This window comes from Chiloscyllium plagiosum, chromosome 4 (genome assembly GCF_004010195.1).
Source record: "Chiloscyllium plagiosum isolate BGI_BamShark_2017 chromosome 4, ASM401019v2, whole genome shotgun sequence".
Classification (NCBI taxonomy): domain Eukaryota; kingdom Metazoa; phylum Chordata; class Chondrichthyes; order Orectolobiformes; family Hemiscylliidae; genus Chiloscyllium; species Chiloscyllium plagiosum.
The window spans coordinates 54230434-54255857 of NC_057713.1; the positions used below are offsets into that span (position 1 = coordinate 54230434).

Below are 25424 nucleotides of genomic sequence, written 5' to 3' on the forward strand. Positions count from 1 at the left end.
GGGTCGGGGAGTCCAGAACTAGAGGGCATAGGTTTAGGGTAAGAGGGGAAAGATATGAAAGAGACCTATGGGGCAACTTTTTCACGCAGAGGGTGGTGCGTGTATGGAATGAGCTGCCAGAGGAAGTGGTAGAGGTTGGTACAACTGCAACATTTAAGAGGCATTTGGATGGGTATATGAATAGGAAGGGTTTGGAGTGATATGGGCCGGGTGCTGGCAGGTGGGACTAGATTGGGCAAGGATATCTGGTCGGCATGGGCGGTTTGGGCTGAAGGGTCTGTTTCCGTGCTGTACATCTCTATGACTCTATGACATCCAATTCTACCTCATCATAACTGTTGTTTCTAAGCATGCTATGCATTATCTGAGCACAAGTCCAACATGAAATCCTGCCCAAAAAGGCTACTTCCCACAATTCATAATTGATAGAACTGAAAATATCTTGTTGGCTTACACTCACAGCTACACAGAGTTATCTCCATTATCCTCCCTCAATGTGTTTTCAAGTTAGGTGGGGTCATCAACATTCTTTGTTATAATGAAGGGCAAGTTATTTTCTCACATTCAGTACATTGCCAAGACTGACACCATTCTCTTCGAACACTGCCAATGTATTCTGTGATCTGAGCCCATTTTGTTACTAAAATCCTTATTTATGTCATCACTGCCTTAAGGATTAAAATCCCTGATGATCTCCTTAACAACCAATCAGCACCAACTTCAGAAACTCCAGCTGATCCAACAACTTACCACACAAATGTACTTACATCTAACACACCCATCCTTGTTTATCATCACTGGCTCACAGTGCAATAACAAATTAATATAAACATAAAATCATAGAAAACAGCTACAGAAGTAAAAACAGTAATCGCTGGAAAAGTTCAGCAGGCCTAACAGCATCTGTGAAGAGAAATCTGAGTTAATATTTCATGTCCAGTGATCTTTCCTCAGGACCCACAGAAATAGGTCATTTGACCCTTCGATCTGGCTTTGTCAATCAATATCATTGCTGATGATCCAACTCAGTACCCTGTTCCTGCTTTTGCCCCAATTCGTTTAGCACTAAGAACAATATCTATCTCCTTCTTGAAGATATTCAACGTTTTGGTCTCAACTAAGAATTACCCAGGTTCACCACTCTCTGGGTGAAGACATATCTCCTTATCTCAGTCTAAAATAATCTACTCGATATCTTTGGACTGTAACCCCTGGTTCTGAGCTATCTGGTTATGAGGAACATCCTTCATGCATTTATCTTGTCTTGTCCTGTTAAAATTTTATATGTTTCTATGAGATCACCTTCAATTTCTAAACTATAGTCATAATAGTTCTAACTGATTCAATCTCTCTTCATACATCAGTCTTTCTGTCTGAGGAATCAGTCTGGTCAACCTTCATTGCACTGCCTCCATAACCAGAACATCATTCATCAGATAAGGAGACCAAAATGCACAAAATACTCCTGGTATGGTCTGACCAAAGCCCTGTACAGTAGCAGCAAAGCATCCCTCCTCCCATACTCAAATCCTCTTGCTATGAAGGCCAACATATCGTTTGTTGCCTTAACTACCTCCATGATCACTTTTTCTCATTGCAAAAATATACTATGTTCATAAAAATTATCTTTATGAAAATATACAGATACTGAACAAGTATTTGCATGTAAGGAAGGGGGAAAAAACAAACATGGAAATTTGACATTCCTTGCAGTTGGAAAATCCAAAGGAATTTCCTACTCATGCAGGACACTATTTTGCTACATTTTGAAGCAATAACTGAATGGATTCTAATTGTACGTGGGCAGAAAGACTTTAGATGGTGGTCTTTCCCCAATGCACCTTGGCAGCATAGACCCAAGCTTTAGGGCATCCCTCAGCATGTAGTCCTAGGCCTTGGAATGTTCCAGTCCACAACACTCGATCAAGGTAAATTCCTTGCTCTGGAAGACCAATGAATTTCAGGCAGAACAAAGAGCATCTTTCATTGAGTTGATGGCCTTCCAGATGCAGTCGATATTTGTCTCAGTTTATGGCCTGGGGAGCAGAATGTAGAACAGTGTCTTGCATCAGAGATGAACCTCAACAAGACCACTGAATCTCTCTCCAGATGTTTTGCCAAGGCATATTCCAGAAGGAGATGTGTGACAGATCCCCACCCCCATCAGCCACTTTGAGGGCAGCCTGTGCTGGTGCAAAGTGTCCAGGTGTCCACGAAGGATCTCTCAGGTACTGTCCTTCTCAGTACTAGCCAAGCAATTTCTTGGTCCCTGTTGGAAAGTTCTAGTGAAGAGGCATTCTGCTAAATGACTTTCATATTCTGCTCAGGAAACCATCTGACAGGATCAACCCTCTCTGTTTCCCTTCATTTGCATACCTACTAACTCATTTTCATTTTCAAATCCTTTCAAGTTTAATCTATTCTAAGTTGAGAAGTATTCTCCAGCCTACATTCCATCCAACATCCTTGACTTGAGATTACTACTTATTCTCCAGATCCTACACTTTATTTTCAAGCACTAAATTCCTAAATTTCCTTGGGTCATTGCAGGTTCAGTTCCAGCTAACTAAGGACACCATGAAAGCCCCACCTTCTCAACATCAATTGAGGTATGGTGACCCATCACCAATGTCTTTTTCTCTACTAAATGAGCAACTTGTGGTCCTCTGGCAATATGGTGACTTCCACTTCAAATTCTAAAACTACTTTGGTGTACCAACATCACAAAAATCTCTTTTCCATGAATTTCGTTATCTCCACAAGTTTTTTTTTATTCTTTCATGATATAAAACAAAATTCTTGATGCAGTTGCTTCACTGTTAGTATCTCAATTCTGAATAAGCATGCTTAACTCCCAGATTATCAAGTTCAAATCAACTTGAGCTCAGTAGCAAACCTAATTTCTTTCATTCCAGCTTGTTCAACAAGTATAGTCAATTCACTGGTACCTATCCTGAATGAACATCTCTTGCACATCCAGGACTTTCCTGATCCTTTAGTACAAGAATTAGGAAGAAGTTCTACAAGTCAGTATGTGCAGCTAAGACCAGAGTGCGTAGAAATATCTAACACTATTCTTGGGACTTCTCCATGGGCCCTAACTACACAATACTGGTGTAGTTCATTTCCTTTCTCAGCAATCCATCTAAATGCGAGCAGTGCTTAAATGCACCCTGCTTCTCTCTCACACATACACATAGACAAATATGGTAAATTACCACCTCACCCTGTCTAATCTCAATTATTAATCCAGAGAAGGAAGAAGTAATCAACTGTGCTATCAAGTAGCAGTTGTTTAGTAATAACCTATTCACTGATGCTTAGTTCAGTTCTACCAGAGCTGCTCAGTTCCTGACCTCATTACAGCCTTGGTTCTAAGATGGACAAAGAGCTGAACTCCAAATGTGAGGTGAGAGTGACTGTCATTGAATCAAAGTCACATGTGACCGAGTATGGCATCAAGGAGCCCTAACAAAATGAGTCAACGAAGAGTGCAGAGAAAACTCTCCAGTAGCTGGAGCCATACAAGAAAATGGAAGATGATTCTGCTTCTTGGAGGTCAGCCATCTCAGTTCCAAGACATCTCTGTAGGGGTTCCTCAGGGTAGATAATTTTGAACCAACATGGTTAACATCATTACACATCATTGGAGCAGGCAGGAATTGAACCAAGGCCTCCCTGAGTCAGAAATAGGGATACACTACCCCTGTGCCAAAAGAGCCCAGTACCTCAGGCTACTATTCTGGTCCCAAGCACTTTCGGCTGCTACATCAATGACCTTCACTCGAGCTCAAGGTCAAAAGTGGAAAGGTTTACTGATGATTGCACAATGTTCAGAATTATTTGCAATTCCTCAAATACTAAAGCAGAACGGACCAAATGTAGCAAGATTCAGGTTGGGCTGAGAAGTGACCGGTAACAAGACAGAATCTAAATAATATTCCTTAACATTCAATGTCATCACCAGCATTGAATTTCATGTTGACAACAACCCAGAAGTTGCTATTAACCAGAAAATGAACTAGACTAGCTAGATAAATATCGTGGTTGCAAGAGCAGGTCAGAGATTAGGAATACTGCAACAAATAATTCATCATCTAATTCCCCAGAGCCTGTCCAGCATCCACAACGTACAAGCCAGAAGCATGATGGAAAACTCTCCATATGGATGACTACAACTCCTGCCGTACTCAAGAAATTTGATACCAGCAAAGAGAAAGCAGGTCACTTGATTTGCACTACGTCCACAAACCTTTGCTGTTCCACACAGACACATGATAGCAACAGTGTATATCATCTACAAGGTGCACTGCAGGAATTCATCAAGGCTACTTTGTGAATAGCTTCCTAACCCAAAAGTACAGCCATCTGAAAGGACAAGAGGAGCTAATACATGGGAACGCCATCATGTTGAGCAAGATCTTGTGCATGCTACTTGAGTGATAGAGTCAGAGAGATGTGCAGCACGGAAACAGACCCTCAGTCCAACTTGTCCGTGCCAACCAGATATTCCAACCTAATCTAATCCCATTTGCCAGCACCTGGCCCATATCCCTCTATACACTTCCTCTTCATATACCCATCCAGATGCCTTTTAAATGCTGTAATTTTACCAACCTCCACCACTTCCTCTGGCAGCTCAATCCATAATAGCACCACCCTCTGTGTAAAAACATTGCCCTTACGTCACTTTTATATCTTGCCCCTCTCACCCTAAACCTATGTCCTCTAGTTCTGGACTCCCCCACCCCAGGGAAAAGACCTGTCTATTTATCCTATCCATGCTCTTCATGATTTTATAAACCTCTATAGGTCACCTCTGCCTCCAAGGCTCCAGGGAAAACAGCCCCAGCCTTTTCAGCCTTTCCCTATAGCCCAATCCTCCAACCCTGGCAACATCCTTGTAAATCTTTTCTCCGCAAGGCCAAAGTTGGCCCAATCCATGTTCTGTACAGACTCAGCATAACCTCTCAATGCTATACTCAATACACTGACCAATAAAGGCAAGCATACCAAATACCTTCTTCATTATCCTGTCTACCTGGAACTCCACTTTGAAGGAATTGTGAAAGTGCATTGCAAGGTCTATTTGTTCAGCAACACTCTCCAGGATCTTACCAGTAAGTGTATAAGCCCTGACTTGATTTGCCTTTCTAAAATGCAGCACCTTACATTTATGTGAATTAAACTTCATCTGCCACTCTTTGACCCATTGGCCAAACTGATCAAGGTCCTGTTATACTCTGAGATAACTTTCTTCTCTGTCCACTACACCACTAATTTTGGTGTCATCTGCAAATTTCATAATCATACCTCCTACTTTCACATCCAAATCATTTATATAGATCACATCCTCCACTCTGCCCTCATCAATCCCCTTCATTACTTAGAATCATAGAGAGGTGTACAGCATGGAAACAGACCCTTCGGTCCAACTCGTCCATGCCGACCAGATATCCTAACCAAACCTAGTCCCATTTGCCAGCACTTGGTCCATATCCCTCTGAGGAGCTTCGAAATCGACGTTTTGGGCAAAAGCCCTTCATCAGGAATAAAACTAGCTTTTTATAAAATAAAAATAGCAGGAATAAAATAGCTTTTTTATTCCTGATGAAGGGCTTTTGCCCGAAACATCGATTTCGAAGCTCCTTGGATGCAGCCTGAACTGCTGTGCTCTTCCAGCACCACTAATCCAGAATCTGGTTTCCAGCATCTGCAGTCATTGTTTTTACCCCAAATCCCTCTAAACCCTTCCTATTCATATATCCATTCAGATGCTTTCTAAATGGTATAATTGTCCCAGCCTCCATCACTTCCTCTGGCAGCTCATTACATACATGTACCATCCTCTGGATGAAAAAGGTTGCCCCTTATGTCCCTTTTATATTTTTCCCCTCTCACGTATGCCCTCTAGTTCTGGACTCCCCCACCCCATGCAAAATACCTTATCTATTTACCCTATGCATGCCTCTCATGATTTTACAAACCTCTGTAAGGTCACCCCTCAGCCTCTGACACTCCAGGGAAAGTAACCCTCTTCAAAAACCTCAATCAAGTTAGTGAGACATGATTTCCTATGCAAAAAGCCATGCTGACTATCCCTAATCAGTCCAAATACATGTAAATCTTGTCCCTCAGGATTCCCTTCAACAACTTGCCCACCACTGATGTCAGGCTCACTGATCTATAGTTCCCTGGCTTTTCCTTACCACTTTCCTTAAATATTAGCACCACGTTAGCCAATCTCTAGGCTTCAAGCACCTCACCGGTGTCTGTCAATGATATAAATATCTCAGCATCGGGCCCAGCAATCACTTCCCTAGCTTCCCAGAGTTCTAGGGTACACCTGATCAGGTCCCAGGGATTTATCCGTATTTATGCATTGTAAGATGTTCAGCACCTCCTCATCTGTAATAAAGACATTTTTCAAGATGTTTCTGTTTATTTCCCAAGTTCTCTATCTTCCATATCCTTCTCCACAGTAATCACTGATGCAAAATACTTGTTCAATATCTCCCCTATCTCTTGCAGTTCCACACATTAAGCGTCCTTGCTGATCTTAAAGGAGCCATATTCCCTCCCTTGTTACTCTTTTGACCTTTATGTACTTGTAGAAACCCTTTGGATTCTCTTTAACACTATTAACAAAACTATCGCAGGTCCCTTTTTTGCCCTTCTGATTTCCCTCTTAGGTATACTCGTACTGCCTTTATACTCTTCTAGGGATTCACTTGATCCCTGCTGTCTATACCCGACATATGCTTCCTTCTTTTTCTTAACCGAAACCTCAATTTCTCTCGTCATCCAGCATTCCCTACACCTACTAGCCTTGCTTTTCAAGCAAGGAACAGACAGTTTCTGGACTCTTGCTATCTCATTTTTGAAGTCTTCCCATTTTCAAGCCATCCTTTTACCTGCAAACATCTACACTCCTACCATCCCCCATCAAATTTTTTAAAGTTCATGCCTAAAACCATAAAATGGTAAGACACTTAAAAACAGACTATAAAAGCTCTTATAGGTATGGAAAAATGAATAGACTGTCAAGGACAAAAATGTGGGTCCATCACATGCTGAGACAAGAGAATTTATAGAATAATGACAAAGCAGTTAAACAGCTACTGGGGGTCAAGCCCTTACACTATGGTAGTCTCAGTCTATGTCTGCAGAATGAAAATCCCCAACCATTACCATCATATTATCCCTACAGATAACTGAGATCTCCTGACAAATTTGCTTCTCAGATTCCCACTGATTATTGGGCATTCTATCGTCCAAGCCCAACGAGGTGATCATCCCTTTCTTAATTCTCAGTTCTCAAATAACTTCCCTGAATGTATCCCCTAGAATATTCTCCCTAAATACAGCTGTAATGTTACCCATTATCAAAACAACACTTTACCTCCTCTCTTGCACCCCTTTCTATCCTTCTGAAAGCATCTATAGCCCGGAACACAATTTGTGAATTGAAAATCTGCCTAACTCAGCTTTGAGAATGTTCAATGACCCAGCACTCAATGGGATCTGTGGAAGAGAATTCCAAAAAACTAAATCCCCTCCTGAAAATAAATTCCTTGTAAGCTCTCTACATTTAAAGCCCCGTATTTTTAAACTGTACTCCCTTGCTCTAGATTATCGCATGAAGTGAACTATTGTCTCAACAACTACCTTTTCAAGCCACCATAGAATTTTATATTTGTCAGTTAGATTACCTCTCATTCTTCTAAATACTAATTAATATATACTCAATCTGCTCAGCCTTTTCTCATAAGAGAACTCTCTTCATCCTAGGAGTGTGTATAGTGACCTTCTCTGAACTGCATTAAATACAAATATACCTTCCTTTAATTAAGGACATCAACACTATTTACCGTAATCAATGTGCAGTATCACCAACGCCCTGTGCATTTGCCGCATGACTTTCCTACTTTTATACTCCATCTCCCTTTCAATAAAGGTTAACGTCCCATTTGTTTTTCTGATTACTTGCTGTATCTGCATGGTAACTTTTGTGATTCATGTACAAGAATACCCAAGCCTTCCTTGGTTGAGCATGTTGCATTCTCTCCATTTTAGTAATATTCTTTTCTTTCTTGCTACCAAAATGGACAACTTTGCACATTTCCAGAATACACTCCACATTTTTTTTGGTAACTAATGCATCTCCTCACAACTTACTCCGTACCCATCTTATTATCTTGCAAATCTGGCTACAATACAGTTGATCCCTTTTACTAAAGTAATTAATATTGACATCAAATAGTTGAGGCCTCAGCACTCATCCCTGTGGGACTCCACTCGTTGTGATTTGACAACATGAAAATGACCCATTTATCACAATATTTTGCTTGCTGTTAGATAACTCTTCAGCTATGCTAATGTAAGGCAGAAGTGGATACTGCAGATGCTGGAGATCAGAGTCAAGATTAGAGTGGTGCTAGAAAAGCATAGCAGGTCAGGCAACATCCGAGTAGCAGGAAAATTGACGTTTCGGGCAAAAGCTCTTCATGTGCTGCCTGACCTGCTATGCTTTTCCAGCACCACTCTAATCTTGATTCTCACTCCCAGTAACACAAGCTTATCTTTGGCAGTAACCACTTAAATAGGTGGATATAGCAAGGACTCCAGATGCTGGAAAGTCAGAGTCAATAAAGTGTGCTGCTGGAAAAAACACAGCAGGTGAAGCAGCAGCAGAAGATCAGGAAGTTGATGTTTCAGGTTGGGTCCATTCATCATTTAAATAGTACCTTACTGAAAGTCTTCTAGAAATAATGATGCCAAACGAGCTCATTACTTCATCGACTACCAAAGTACTCTTCATAGCAAGTAAATGTAGCTTCCATGTCAAATACTGAGGTGTCCACATAAAGATAAAGTAAATTGCTGCATTACAACTGTTTCTCACGAATATTATTCCTTCGCTCCAAAAGCCAAATTGTGAAGTGACATTGGGAACAGCATGAAATGGAACAAGTTTATTGTCCAATGAAGGAATCTCTTTCAAGCCGGCAACCAAGCAAGCAGCTGCTCAAACTTCTTCACAGATCTACAATGACAGATGTCCAAAAGATTCTCAAATTACTATTAATTTTTCAACTTTGCACAACTTCTATAAACTCGTGCCATCAATAAAACCATGTTCACAAACTTGAGCTCAATGAATTGTGCAGGGAGTGTGAAGTTCAAACCAGCACATCTTTCTGGCTCTCTGAATCAAAAAACTTTAATCAGTACATTTTTAAACTCCCAATGAAAACTGTATTTTATTTGATTTTATATGATTTGACAGTTACCATTTGCAGATGTAGTGTACAGGTTATTGGAAACTTCTGTTAACAAAACCACATTCAAATACTGTACTTATAATGCCCAATACGAATGGGATCAATAGGAAAAGACACAACCACTGTGCCACAAAACGTTATGATTCACAAAAGGCTAGTACGCAGGTACAGACAGTAATTAGGAAAGCTAAAAAAAATTGCTAACTGGAAGGGGAACTTCAGTTATGCTTCAGTTAAGTGGAGCATTGATGAGATCACATTTGGATTACTTTGAAAGTTTACTGTTTTTATTTAAAGAATGTAAATGTATTTGAAGCAGTTCAGAGAAGGTTTAATAGATTTCCTTATGAGGAAAAGTTCGACAAGCAATACTTGTATTTGCTGGAGCTGAGAAAAGTAAGGGGGCACTTAAATGAAACATACAGTATTTGGAGAGATTTTGACAGAGTGTATATGGAAAGGCTGACTGCTCTCATGAGAGAATCTAGAATTTAACAGGACCCTATTTAAAATAAAGGAGTCACCCATTCAAGGCAGAGATGAAGAGGATTTTTTTTCTCACAGAAGGTCACTAGTCTTTGAAAGTCCTTTTGAAAAGGCAGTGAAAACAGTTCTTGAATACTTTCAAGGGATAGGTAACAAGGAGGAGAAGGGTTATTGGTGAGCAAGTAGAACATGGGGTAATCAGATGCACCATGGTCCTAATGAATAGCCGAGCAGACTTAAGGGGGTCAGTGGCCTAATCTTGCTTGTAATTCATAAGTTTATGTGCATAAGCATCATAAAAGAGAAGGGGGAAGACATACAGAGAGGTTTAGGAAGGAATTCCAGAGTGTAAGATCAAAGGAGGTGCAGATAATGGAAAGATGAAAATCAGAGATGCATAATTTGTCAGAATTGTAATACTGCAGTGATCTGGATATGGAGGGATCTGAAGTAATATCCAAACATTTTAAGAAGACAAACCAGGACAGGACTTATAATAGTAGGCCCTGGACACTGTTGCCGAACAAAAAGACCAAGGGATGCAGGTGCACCATTCCTTGAAAGTGGAGTTACAGGTAGACAGGGTGGTGAAAGGCATTTGACATGCTTGCCTTCATTGGGCAGAACATTGAGTACAGGAGTTGGGATGAGACCATAGAAGTAGAAATTAGGCCATTCAGCCCATCGAGTCTGCTCCACCATTCAATCATGGTTGATAACTTTTGTAATCCCATTCTCCTGCTTTCTCCCTATTTCGAAAACAGTCCATACCACTATTCTTCGTACCAAAGTGCATGACCTCACACTTTCCCACATTGTACTCCATCTGCCAGTTCTTTGCCCACTCTTCTAACCTGTCCAATTCCTTCTGCATCCTCCACGCCTCTTCCATGCTACCTGTCCCGCTACCTATCTTTGTATCATCTGCAAACTTAGCCAGAATGGCCTCAGTTCTTTTATCTCGATTGTTAATGCATAAACTGAAAAGTTTTGGTCCCAACACTGAGCCTTTTGAAACACCTCTTGTCACTGGCTGCCATCCTGAGATGGAGCTTTTTATCCCTTGCTTTCTATCAGACAGCCAAGCTTCTACCCATGCTAGCACCTTGCCTCTAACACCATGGGCTGTTATCTTAGTCAGTTGCCTCCTGTGCAGCACCTTGTCAAAGGCCTTCTTGAGTCCAGGGAGATAATATCCATTAGCTCTCTGGGTCTAACCTGCTCATTACTTCCTCAAAGAAATTTGTCTGGCATGATCTTGCCTTCATGAAACCATGCTGAATTTGCATTATTTTACCATACATTTCAGACATCTCATCCTTCACAATGGATTCCAAAAACACTCAGCTCCGCTCCTTCACTCTCTTGAATCTTTGGGATGTTTCTTGTATCTTCCACCGTAAAGTCTGATGTGAAGTACAGCTGTAGCGTTATCCCTTATCAAAAACACCACTCTGTCTTCTCTCTTGCTCTCCTCCCACCCTTTCTGTCCTTCCAACAGCATTTGTATCCTGGAACATTAAGCTGCCAATCCTGTCCATCCCAGAGCCTGTAATTGCTATGATATCTCAGTCCAATGCTCCTAACCAAGCCCTGAATTCATCTGCTTTCCCTGTTAGGCTTCTTGCATTGAAGTAAATGCAATTTATCAGTCCCATCTTGTTCTCTGCTTTGTACTTGCCTGCCCTAACTGACTTGCTCCTTTTCCCAACTGTACGAGTCTCAGATTGATCTCTTTCCTCACTATCTCCCTGGATCCAAGGCCCCTGCCTTTCTAGTTTAAATCCTCCCAAGCAGCTCTAGCAAATCTCCCTGTCAGCATATTAGTCCCCTTCCAATTCAGATACAAGCCATCCTTCTTGTACAGCTCACTGCCATCTCAGAAGAGATTCCAATGATCCAAATTGTGAACCCTTCTGCCAAGCAACAGCTCTTCAGCCACGCACTTATATGCTCTGTCCTCCTAATCATACCCTCACTAGCTCATTGCACCAGGAGTCATCCAGATATTACTACCCTCAAGGACCTTCTTTTTAAGTTCCTGCCTAACTTTCTATATTCTCCCTTCAGAATCTCATCCTTTTCCCTTCCTATGTCATTGGTTCCATTGTGTACAATGACCTCTTGCTGGTCCCTCTCCCCTTTGAGAATATTCAGTACCCTCTCTGAGACATCCTTTAACCTGGCACCAAGGAGGCAACACACCACTCTGATTTTTCGCTGCTGGCCACAGTAACGTCTGCCTGTGCCTCTGACTAGAGAGTCCCCTTTCACAATCGATCACTTGAAACCCGACGTGTCCCTCATTACATTTGAGCCGTCTTGATACCAGAAACTAGGTTGTTTGTGCTACATTCCCCTGAGAGTCCATCACCCCCTACATTTTCCAGAACAGTATACCTGGTTGAAATGGGGACAGCCACAGAAGACCCCTGCACTACCTGCCTACCTCTCCTACCTTTCGTGAGTTAACCCAGCTACCTGACTGTATCTGCGGCTTTTCTCTCTTCCTGTAACTGCCACCCAAAACACCTCCTAGTTCTTGTAAATTTCTCATTGTCTCAAACTGTCACTCCAACCAATCCATTCGATCTGATAGGATTCGCAACCAAAGACATTTCCTGCAGATATATTCTTTAGTAACATGGAAACTCTCACTAATTTACCATATCCGACAAGAAGAGCATATCACTCTATGAAAGGTCATCTTTGCTCTTTCACAATCTACAGACCCAGAAAATAAGACACCGTCTTATTGCTCTTAAAAAAAAACTGCTCCAGGCTAACTTACAAATCAAGCAATTCTAGTCATGATTGTAGATTTACAGCAAGGCTACACTTAAAAACTATGCACTTATCTGTTCTTGTGCTGTAAGCTCTTCCACACAGGTCCCTCCAAGATCAGTTATGAATTTTGCTATTTGTTAAGTTTTCCTAGACGCGCTCCGATGTCCAGAGATCTATGAACAGCAAAGGCAATAACTGTTCAGATTCACTGCTGCACCAGTTAGCAGTGTAGGGTTTTTTCTCTCTTTCCTTCACTGACCATGTGATGCCTTTAAAAGTGCCATGTTTTGACATTTTTTCCTCCAAGTTGCAAAACAATGCAACAGCATGTAAAACAGTAACTGCTGCTCCTCGAATTCAAGGAAATCACTTCCAATACCTAAAATACTTCAAAAAAGGAGCAGCTCTTACAGCGACAATTTTCTCCATCCTCCAGCATGGACGAAAGACAGCCCTGGAAATACATCCAGGGAAGTTATTTGGGTGGAACCAAGAAATAAGAAAGGGATAATCACCTTATTGGGATTGCATCATAGACCCCCAAACAGTCAGCGGGAAATTGAGAAACAAATTTGTAAGGAGATTTCAGTTATCTCCTAACAATTATAGGGTGGTTATGGGTAAGGGATTTTAACTTTCCAAACATAGACTGCGACTGCCATAGTGTTAAGGATTTAGAAGGAGAAGATTTTGTTAAATGTCTACAAGAAACTTTTCTGATTCAGTATGTGGATGTACCTACTGGAGAAGGTGCAAAACTTCACCCACTCTTGGGAAATAAGGCGGAGCAGGTGATGAGGTGTCAGTGGGGGAGCACTCTGGAGCCTGAGAACATAATTCTATTCATTTTAAAATTGAAAAGGATAGATTAGATCTAAAAGTTGAAGTTCTAAATTAGAGGAAGGCTAATGTTGATAGTATTTGGCAAGAACTTTCATAAGCTGACTGGGGGCAGATGTTCACAGGTAAAGAGATGGCTGAAAAATGGGAAGCATTCAGAAATGAGATAACAAAAGCCCAGGAACAGTATGTTCCTGTTAGGGTGAAAGGAAAGGCTGGCAGGTGTAGGGAATGCTGGATCACGAGAGAAATTGAGGTTTTGGTCATATGTCAAGTACAGATAGGAGAGATCAAGTGAATCCTTAGAAGAATATAAAAGCAGTTGGAGTAAATTTAAGAGGGAAATCAGGAGGGCCAAAAGAACACGTGAGATAGCTTGGGCAAATACGGTTAAGGAGAATCCAAAGGGCTTTTCTAAATACATTAAGGACAAAAGGGTAGCTACGGAGAGAACAGGACCCCATCAAAGATCAGCAAGGCAGCCTAGGTGTGGAGCCTCTGGATCTGAGGGAGGTACTAAACAAGTATTTTGCATCAGTGTTTACTGTGGAGAAGGACATGGAAGATATAGAATGTAGGGAAATAGATGGTGACATCTTGAAAAATGCTCATATTACAGAGGAGCAAGTGCTGGATGAAACGTTTAAAAGTGGATAAATCTCCAGGACCTGATCAGGTGTACCCTGGAACTCTGTGGGAAGCTAGGGAAGTGATTGCTGTGCCCCTTGCTGAAATATTTGTATCACTGATAGTCACAGGTGAGATGCTGGAAGACGGAAGGTTGCTTAACATGGTGCCACTATTTAAGAAAAGTGGTAAGGAAAAGCCAGGGAACTATAGACCAGTGAGCCTGACATCAGTTATGGGCAAGTTGTTGGAGGGTACCTTGAGGGACAGGATTTACATGTATTTGGAAAGGCAAGGACTGATTAGTTTTAGTCATCATGTCTCACAAACTTGATTGAGTATTTTGAAGAAGCAATAAAGAGGACTGATGTGGGCAGAGCAGTGGGACGTGATCTATATGGACTTCTGTAAGGCGTTCAACAAGGTTCCCCATGGGATACTGGTTAGCAAGGTTAACCTCATGGAATAGAGGGAGGACTAGCCACTTGGATACAGAATTGGCTTGAAGGTAGAAGATAGAGGGTGGTGGTGGAGGTTTGCTTTTCATACTGGAGGCTTATGACCAGTGGAGTGCCACAAGGATCAGTGCTGGCTCCAGTATCATTCATCATTTATAAATGATTTGGATGTGAACATAGGAGGTATAGTTAGTAAGTTTGCAGATGACACCAAGATTGGAGGTGTAGTGGACAACGAAAAAGGTTATCTCAGAGTACAACGGGATCTTGATTAGACGGGCTAATGGGCTGAGTGGCAGGTGGAGTTTAATTTAGATAAATGAGTGGTGCTGCATTTTGGAAAAGCAAATCATAGTAGGAGTGTTGCTGAACAAAGAGACCTTGGAGTGCAGGTTCATCATTCCTTGAAAGTAGAGTCGCAGGTAAACAGGATAGTGAAGAAGGCGTTTGGTGTGCTTTCCTTTACTGGTCAGAGTAGTGAGTATAGGAGTTGGGAGGTCATGTTGTGGCTGTACAGTATCTGGTTAGGCCACTTGTGGAGTACTGCATGCAATTCTGGTCTCCTTCCTATCGGAAGGATGTTGTGAAACTCGAAACGTTTCATAAAGAATTTACAAGGATGTTGCCAGGGTTGGAGGATTTGAGCTATAAGAGAGGTAGAAAAGGCTGGTGCTTTTTTTCCTGGAGCGTCAGAGGCTGAGAGGTGGCCTTATAGAGGTTTAAAAAACTATGAGGGGCATGGATAGGATAAATAGAAAGATTTTTTTTCCTTGGGGTGGGGGAGTCCAGAACTAGAGGGTGAGAAGGGAAAGATATAAAAGACCCTAAGGGGCAACTTTTTCACCCAGAGGGTGGTGTGTAAATGGAATGAGCTGCCAGTGGAAGTGGTGGAGGCTGATACAATTGCAGCATTTAAAAGGCATCTGGATGGGTATATGAATAGTAAGGGTTTAGAGGGATATGGGCCAAATGCTGGCAAATGTGACTAGATTAGGATAGGATAGTCAGCCATGGTTGCCTTATCCTTCTTGTACCATGCTTCTTTTTTCTCAGGATAAATATCTGCCGTGTCTCCTGAATTACTCCCAGAAACTCCTGCCATTGCTGTTTCACTGTCTTTCCTGCTAGGTTCCCAGCTCCTCCCTCATGCCTCTGCATTTGCCTTTATTCAGCTGCAATACCATTAGCTCCAATTCTATCTTCTCCCTCTCAATTTGCAGAATAAATTCAATATTATGATGTCATGTTGCCATTGTACAGGATATTGTTGAGGCCACTTTTAGAATAATGCATAAATGTATGGTCCATAGGATGTTTTTAAATTTGAGAGGGTACAGAAAAGATTTCCAAGGATGTCGCCAGGACTAGAGGGGTTGAGCTATAGGGCAAGACTGAATAAGCTGGGGCTTTTTTCCCTGGAGTGTCACAGGTTGAGGGGTGATTTCATCGAAGTTTATATAGTCATGAGGGACATGGACAGGATGAATAGCCATTGTCTTTTTTTCTGGGTTGGGGGAATCAAAAGCTAGAGGGCATAGTTTTAAGGTGAGAGGAGAAAGATTTAAAAATGACCTTCTTCACACATCACACATGATGTTGTGTGCATGGAACGAGCTGCCAGAAGTGGTGGAGGCGGGTATAATTACAACATTTGAAAGGCATCTGGATGAATTCATGAAAAGTTTGGCAAATGAAGCTAGGTCAGAATAGGATGCCTGGTCGGCGCGGACGAGCTTGACTCAAGGATTCGTTTCCATACCGTTATGACCTGCAGCATTTTGTTTTGCACTTAGAACAGAAAAACACGGTTGAAATGTGAAATAAAATCAAAAAATTGGGGAAATACTCAACGGATCAGGCAGGTAAAAAGAGGTCAATGACCTTTCATCAGAAATGAGTGCTTCACGATCCAGGTCACACGGCAACAACTGGAAACATCAGGTCAGACATAAAATTTCACCTTTGGAATACGCTTACCAATAATTAGAAAAAGAAAGTTGTATTTTGTGCAGTGCTGAGCAGTTATCCATTAAGCACCCTGAAATGTTCTTCGCCTCCAACACCCTGAAATGTTAAACTGGTTTAAGTTCATCGCCTTGCGAATTTGAAGGTTGAAGTCACGTAAAATCCTTCCCGCCCACACAGGTCATTTTCGGGGTGGGCAATGGGCTGTCCGCTGCCGAAGAGCCTCATCCCTTCAGCACCGCCGTGATTTTCGCCGCGGCGGGAGGCCTACTCAGCGCCCAATCTGATCCAGCCTGACCACTTTCTTAAATAACTGTATGAAACCTCGAAATAGGGGTACTCGAAACACCCTCAAAAAAAGCATCTGGGCTAAGTATTACCAAAATCCCTGCAAAACCTAAAGGAAGGAATTCTATTTAAAGCTGCTTTTTAATAGCTATTTCTCGACTAAACTCGAAAATAGTCAAATGCATGAAAATCGAAGGAAACATTTAGTACCAACAGTCGAATCAGGCTATCAAACAAGTCATGTGTACAACTAAATGTGATTAATGAAAGTAAAATATATACAATTGAAAACGATATGGTCTGTGTTTGTATAAATCGGCTCCCAAATTCTCTTCACATTCCTTCACCATTAATACAGACAAGTAGATCATCACGTTGAGATGTACAGAATAAATTCTGTAAGCATATCGGCAACCTAAATTACATTGAGGCCCAAAAAATCAAAATCTAACAGATCTTTCCCAATCTCAGTAAGTTAACGGCTTGGTGTTCAGAACAATTCTTCAGTCCTTGTGCGTTGAGGGTTTTTTATTTGCTTATTTATTAACAATTGTTAACTCTAAATGCAGTAGGAATAAATATAAGGCTGAACCGCACAAAAAAAATAACTAAAGGGTGGGTGTGGGGTTCTTAAAGTTAATGTTTGCATATGTGGTTGTGTACATGTATGTGTTTATCATATGTAAAGATCAACTCGCCTGTTCAAAATTGTCCCCATTGAGATGGTGAATAGTTCGTTCCTCCTTTCCAGGATGTAACAGCTCATCCAGTTCAAGACCGAGGTGCCATGTCTGTCCGAGGCCTCATCCACTGGAGGTCTTGACCATTTTAATTCGCCAGCCTTGAGTGAACATCAGCTGCTCAGGATGCATGCGGTTACAGCTCCCACCGTAGAGTCTCTGATTCTGAACTCCGACCTCCCAAGTGTACTAAAGTGAGCTTGGGAGAGTGATACAAGTGCAGTTTCATCCGTTGTCACCCACCTTCCTTTCTTTGATTCTCTCCCCCTTTGATTATCTTCTTTGTTCCTCGTTCCTTTGTCATCCACTTTTTTTTTCGCTTTTCTGCCCCGCTTCCAAACTCTTGGAGCTAGCCACCTCGTTCAACGGTAATACTCAAATATCGCCGTCTTTTGGACGATAGTATTAACATGAACTACAGCATTGATAATTATTACATTTCAATCAGCAAAAAAGTCAGCAAACCGCAACCCAGCACGAAATCCTAAGAACCTGAAAGGTTATTTTTCCTTTACAAATTACGACCATTTTAATGGTAATATAACAGTGTGGGGCGTCCAGCGAGAACAATATAACAGTGACAAAACAGAAATATGTTTGCATTTAATCAAAGATATTTACAAACATCCTCAATCTTATTTTGATTGGCAAGCAATAAAAAGAGGCACTTCCAATAAGCTTTATTTCCCCAGCACGTCATATTCGACACAGAAATGTCACTGTATTCAAATTGTAGGTACGAGTGACATTAATATATACTTTGAAAATATTTGTTTCAAATATTATTTTCCATTCAGGTCTTGTGTCAAGACAATAGTTATAGACAGCTGTGATAAAACTATCCTGCGAACAATAGATATCGCATTTATCCGAGTAAGACCTCAATAAACACCTTTTCAATCAACACAGATGTTAATATCTTCATTTTAGGGAGTCTGTATCACTGTCCAAATAGAACAGCAGTACTTTAACAGTGAATGTGCAAATTCTCAATTTAAATTTAATCGAAGTCGACCGGGACCAAAAAAAAGTGAAAATAAACTCATTAAGAAACACAGATTCGAAACATTTATGTTCGAAGCATGATTCGTAATCTTTAAAACACGTTAAATCGGTGTCAAAACGATTTAAAGCAAGCAAAATGTGTGTATATTTATAATATTCTCGCTTGAATTGTAATAATAAACAAACCGGTCCATTCTCAAATAAAGTCAGCAAATGTCACGCCCAGACATAAATCAGCGTTTTCTTCTGACTACAGGAGAAACGCATACTCCTCCACACTTAAAGCTCTTTTTACCATAACCTGGGTTCTATGCAAAGTCTAAGCACAAAGACATTCTAGTAAAAAAAACTGACATCGTCCGTACCCTCTACAACTGTATCGAGTGACAATACTAACACGAAGCACGATCAAAACCAGTGTCGCATCCCTGGCTTGTCTCTCTTTTTACATCTGGCATGCGGGTTCAGCGGCAACAAAATAAAAACAGTCGTGTGACCAAATTGACTTACATTTCCCTTTCAGGCAAAAGGGTGCACGCTGTTTTCCGTACGACGGGTGCCTGATGAGGACTCGATCGTACGGTGAAGTTTGCCGACGTTACAGCATTGCTTTTGGATGATGTGCTCCGTGACTGCGTTTTACAACAGGAATTGTATACCGCTCTCCGCCAGCTCAGGGTCTTGGACGGACGGTCAGAGATACACCACCGAGCGGAGCGCTGTGACACAACCTGGCCTCTGCGCTGCGCCATCCATCACAGGGAGGGGGAACGACAACTATAAACTTGGAGAACTCGGTCCTGTTAAGATAGCGCACGCATTTAATATCATGCGCCGAGATTGCTGTATTTATGTTTTGTTCCAGCTCATAGAAATAAAGGTATGGAAGTCAATGGCTAAAGCTGTGCAGCAAAACATGGAAGTGTCCTCCTCTGTAAGAGTGGTTTGGCCTGATAGGGTGACATACGTCAAAACTGCACCAGAGAAAGCGAAGTTTGTAGGTGGAGCTCGCTTGGAATCCTAAAAGAGTGCAGGGTATCCACAAATCGAATGGCAACATATTGTGCTGAGAAGACGGACAAAAAAAGTAAATTAAGTTCTATAGACATTTTTGAGCCATCTGTTTTGCAAAAAAACTATGAAGTTATTTTTATCAAATGTTTCAATTCCTTTCCCTATTTGTCAAATAGCAAACTTTTCACAGTCTCCTTCTATGTCACTCTTCCACCAGTGATTGTGAGGCACATAAAAGGCACGGCATAAAGTTCGATATTAAATAAGACGTAACAATCGATTCGATCCGTGATTAAAGCCGTGGGTCTCGATACGTGACCAAGTCCTGAACGGCGAAGTTCAAGCAGGCAACACCAAATTTCGTGCTGGCTGCTCCTCTCAGTAATTGCTGGCTAAACCGGTGTACACTCAACAGAGGGCATGGGGGCGTGTGTCGCTAGAACAAGCCTTAAAAACTGATTGTCCTTCTCACATGGGAAATACTCTCGAAATACCGCTGGATCTGTCCTATAGTGTTTGAAGAACGAAAGGAGATTACAAGTGGAGCAAAGGCCGGAGAAGGGGCTCCCAAATTCAGTGCTGCGGCGCTGGAAGCATCAGTGGAGGAGGCCAACATGGGTCACGCACGAGACCCTGCGTGATAGTGTTAGATAGAGTGTGGCGCTGGAAAAAGCACAGCAGGTCAGGCAGCATCGACAACACTCAACAGTGAAGCAGAGTGTGATCAGCTCCCTTGATGCCATTGCTGCAAAAATAACTTCGTAATGTTCCAATGCTGCAGTTGAAGTTAAGGCATAAATTTCACAGATTAAAACAGAAACTGCTAGAGAAACTCAGCCGATCTGGCAGCATCTGTACAGAGAGAGAGAGGGGAGAAAGGCTAATGTTTCAAATCCAATGTGACAGTTCAGGGTATTTTCAAAGTTATAGCCATGCAACCCCAGAATTTTGCTAAATGGACTCAGACTGCTGTATCATAGATACCCATGATCAAAAGGGCTTTTAGGCACAGCAGTCGAGAAATCTGTACTCCAGCAGATGACTAAAATTGCTGAGCAGTCACCCAGGGAAGTAACACAAAACTGCTATTGTCTCTCTCAGGATAACAGGTTCAGATTCAAGTCCCCGAGATGTGTCAAAACATGTCCAAACAGTTCAATTAAAAATAACTAAAAGCTGACTATCACCAGAAGGTTTGCTACTGAAATTCACATAACCAGCCTAGATTATTGAAGTGAAACAAATAAACTGCAAATACTGGAATCCAAACTAGACAAATAGAAGGCTGAGAGAACACAGCATCAGGAGAGGACTCTCAATCCTAATGAAGGGTGTTGACCTGAAACGCTGACCCCATTCTGATGAAGGATCTCGATCTGAAATGTGAACACCACAAATTGGAGGAACGATATCTCATCTTCTTCCGGGCAGCCGACAGCCCGGAGGACTTAACATTGAGTTCTCCAATTTCAAATAAGCTTTAAACCCATCCCCCAGCTCCCTTTCCATCCCTGCCCTCTCCCTTCCATTCCACCTCCCACCTTACTAGCTTCATTATCTCCCTACTCCCAACCTCATCCCATGTCCAGCCCCTAGTCTCTTTCCCACCTCCTTGACCTGACCTAACGTCCATTTTCTTCCCCACCTATCCACTCCACCCTTCCCACTGACTTATCACAATAATACTGTACCTGCATCCCCCTATCACTATCCCACCTACCTTTCCCCCAGCCCTAACCCCCTCCCTCTATTTATATCTGAGCTCCCTTCCCCCTCCCTAATCCCGATGAAGGGTCTCGACCCGAAATGTCGACTTCTCCATCTCCTGATGCTGCCTGGCTTGCTGTGTTCTTCCAGCCTCCAGTTTGCCTACTTTGGATTATTGATGTCCCGGTCAAATTTCCAAAGTCACACTACAAGGCCACTTGTTGCAGGATACAACAAAAACTATTCTAGGAAGAGAATAACCTGATTATGGTTAACTAGGGAACTATGGGATCAATATAAAGTTGTTGTTGACTTTCCAGACCATAGGGCTACTCTGTCAGTGAGAGATGATGAGTTCACCACACCTCAGATGAGGAGAAACATCAGAAAGGACAGCATTTCATAGTAATCTCAGCCACTGTAAGCATTGAACCTGCATTGTTGGCATTACACTGTATTATAAATCAGCTGGAGTCAATAAAGTGTGGAGCTGGAAAAAGCACAGCAGGTCAAGCAGTATCAGAGGATCAGGGGAGTTTCATCAAGACTGGGGAGGAGGAAGGGGGTTTGAGTGTAGTCGGATCAGAGAACATCTATAGTCCATATGCTCCAATCAATCCCACCTTTCGGTTGCCTGCCATTTCAACTCCCCTTCCCACTCACCCAACAACATATCCATCCTGGGGTCCTCTGCCATCAAAGTAAGGCCACACACAAACTGGAGGAAGAACACCTCATCTTCCACCTTGGCAGCTTACAACCATACAGCCTTAACATAGAATTAACATAGAATTCACCAGCTTTCAAATTTCCCCACCCCTTACCTCATCCCAGGTCCAGCACTTCCTATCTGCCCAGCCCTCTTGACCTGACCTAATCTGTCTATCTTCCCACCTATCTGCTCCACCCTTACCACTGACCAATCACAGTCAACTTCTACCTGCATCCACCTATCGCCATCCCACCTACTTTTCCCCCAGCCTCACCCCACTCATTCTATTTATTTCTCAGCCCCCTTCCCCCTCCCCAGTCCTGATGAAAGGTCCCAACCTCAAATGTTGACTCTCCTGCTCCTCTGATGCTGCTTGACCTGCTGTGCTTTTTCCAGCTCCACACTTTATCGACTCTGACTTTCCAGCATATGCAGTCCTCAGTATCTCCAAGTTACAAATCAGCCATCCAACCAATGCAGCTACAAACTCCAAGCAATCACAGTCACCCCATACAAGTGGAACAGGATAGCTGCTATTTACTTAACTCTGGGTTTTAATACCACCACAGCAGACTTGAACTTTGTGGTTGTTGATTTTCCACTGATTTTAATTTTCTTTCCTTTAGTGTGGGCAATTCCCATTGTTTATCAAATCTGCATCTGGTCATTGTTTTGTGATTCCACTAAGCTGAGGTAGGGGAAAACATGCAAATTCAGCCAGATTTATTAGGCTCCAGTATGTTGTGGACTAGACAAGACCCTCTCAAAATATATTCCAAAGGTAGCCTAGACCCTAAAAGCTTTTCTTATTTTAAAGGTAAATGTCAGATGATGTGTTCCAGATGCAATTCGATTGGTCAAACTATTTTACATTAAGCAAAACACAATTTTTTCAAACACTATAGTTAAAATACAAAAGAAAAAAGAACTTGAAGTAACAACTCTATTGGAAAACTTCACAGAATAGTAAATACAATAATTATTACTAATTAATTGTTCCAATATAGTGACATCCCATGAACACATCCTTGGCAAAAAGGCAAATTCAGAAAATAGATGGTTTCAAGTGCAGTTCTCCAATCCAAGAGAAAATAACATCAAAAGACAATTTGAAGAGAAACAGTATACCAGCTGGGAGAGATCCACTGACTTCCAAACCTGCTTAGACCCCAGTAACAACTGCCGAAAGCTAACTAAAATCCTGATCTGTTAGAGCTTAACCACACCATTCAGTCTGCTTCTATTGTTCCAACATTTTTAAAAACAAACCTAAGGCCTCACAAGTTGTTTATCTTCTCAAAGCCTGCTCGTTCCCCCTATTCCCCAACCTCTGTCTAAAAGAAACCAGGACAAAACACACCTTTTAAAGCCACAGCATCATCACAAATGATTAATTTCTATATCATAACTTTCCCATTTATTTCAGCCTCATCGACTGCTGAATTTTTCATATGTGCTGTTCACCTCCAAATTTGTTTTTTTTGCAATGCTTTACTGATTTAATTTTCATCCTCCACCTTTTGTAACTTTTAATTGTACCACATCAAATTCATTTATTCACCCATCACCTCTCTCCTCACTGAATTATATAGGTGATGCTGGTTCTCCAACAAATCAAATATAAAATTTTCAACCATTAAGTGACAATGTGCAGGTTAGGTGAATTGACCATTCTAAATTGCACATAATGTTAGGTGCATTAGTCAGAGAGCCATGGGTCTGGGTGGGTTACTCTTCGGAGGGTCAGTGTGGACGAAGGGCCTGTTTCCACACTGTAGGGAATCTAGTCTAATCTAATCTAATCTACTATTAGGTAAACTTCTATCTAAAACCCTTCACTTCTTTTCTTACCCTTTAAGACCCTGTGTAAAACTCATTCTTTAACTAGGTCTTTGGTCACACTGGCTACTACTTCTATGGTCCAGCATGTTATTTTCTAAGTAGAACTCATGAAGATCTTTGTATTGTTTTACTGTGCTGAGGATTCTATATGAATATCATTGTGTGATGTACCACAACCTTTAACTCTGGAAAATTGATTTCAAGTCTGAAAATGTATGCACATCTTCTCATTCTGCTGACTGAAAGAATTCTACACAAAACAAGCAAAGGTAGAGAGAACAATTAGGACTTTTATTTTACAATTAGGTTGTTTAAAACACATCCGTGTACTTATCCATTAACCTCAGACATGAGACACAGAATGCATTAACAGACCACACATTCAAAATGATGAAAGACAATTCAGTCCACCAAATCTATGCTGACCACACTATTATTAATCTGCATCAATTTATGTCCCACCCATCTGTTTTTCCCACACTACTGAGGCTGCTAATTTGTGTCACTGATCTTCTCTGAAATAAACTAATTAAATACCTGTAATGTTTCATCCCTAATGCATGGAATTGTCCAGATTCCTCAATGCATCAATATTATTTTTGAAGCAAGATAAGCAAAATGACCACATCTCACCCTTAAGCCATTATAAGAGCACAATCGCCCCAAGAACTGCACTTGTTATAAAGGCTCACCCTCTGAGCAGAGATGGGCAATATATATGCCCTTGCTAGCTACCTGGCATTCTGAGAATTAATTTTGTGAAACCTCTAAAACCATGCTGAGTGCTCTGTACATTACTGTGTTTTAAACCCTTTTACAGAATATTGAAGAATGCTGTACTTTCAAGTACATTTACCACTTTGAATATCAGGTTAACTGTATGTTGCTCCCTCTGAGGGAAACAAAGTTACCTAATCTCCATTATAAAGGGACAAGCGCTGATTTTTAAATAGTGACTCCTAGATTCTTGCGTGATAGGGCAAATCTTCTCGATATCTACTGAACCAGACATGTCAGGATCCTATATGTTTCAATCATTCATATTCTTGTTTACCCTTTGACCTTGTCATCTTCAGTACTTTCTCTACTTTGATCAGCTTGACCCAGAATAAGGCCATAGAGTCATTTCCCACCCCAGGGAAAAGACCGTGACTAAACTGCATCCATGTGCCGCATGACTATATAAACCCCTATAAAGTCACCCCTGAGCCTCCAACGCTCCAGGGAAAACAGCCCCAGCCAATTCAGCCTCTCCCAATAACTCTAACCTTCCAACCCTAGCAACATCCTTGTAAATCTTTTCTGAACCCTTTCAAGTTTCACAACATCCTTATCATCTTTGATTATTTCACTGTATACTTCATCACTGACACCCTGAGTCTGTTCTAATCACAGGGAGGAGCTGAAAAATGTGTTGCTGGAAAAGCGCAGCAGGTCAGGCAGCTTCCAAGGAGCAGGAAAATTGACGATTCGGGCATAAGCCCTTCTTCAGGAATGAGGAGGGTGTGTCAAGCAGCAGGCTAAGATAAAAGGTAGGGATGAGGGACTTGGGAGAGGGGCATTGGGAATGCGATAGGTGGAAGGAGGTTAAGGTGAGGGTGATAGGCCGGAGAGGGGGTGGGGGCGGAGAGGTCGGGAAGAAGATTTCAGGTCAAGAAGGCGGTGCTGA

General features: G+C 41.7%; 1 protein-coding gene across 4 annotated transcripts in view; it reads right to left on the bottom strand.

Moving 5' to 3' along the window:
- Positions 1–19516, bottom strand: part of greb1l (GREB1 like retinoic acid receptor coactivator) — a 348765-nt gene extending 329249 nt beyond the window's left edge. For 3 of the 4 annotated variants that reach the window (XM_043688240.1, XM_043688239.1, XM_043688237.1), the window contains exon 1: positions 18991–19516. The gene's annotated coding sequence lies outside the window, so the exon portion shown is untranslated. Of the gene's footprint in view, positions 1–18845; positions 18947–18990 lie in introns of those variants that run through there. The other variant, XM_043688238.1, reaches the window with a different exon arrangement.
- Between the last annotated feature and the right edge of the window lie 5908 nt (positions 19517–25424).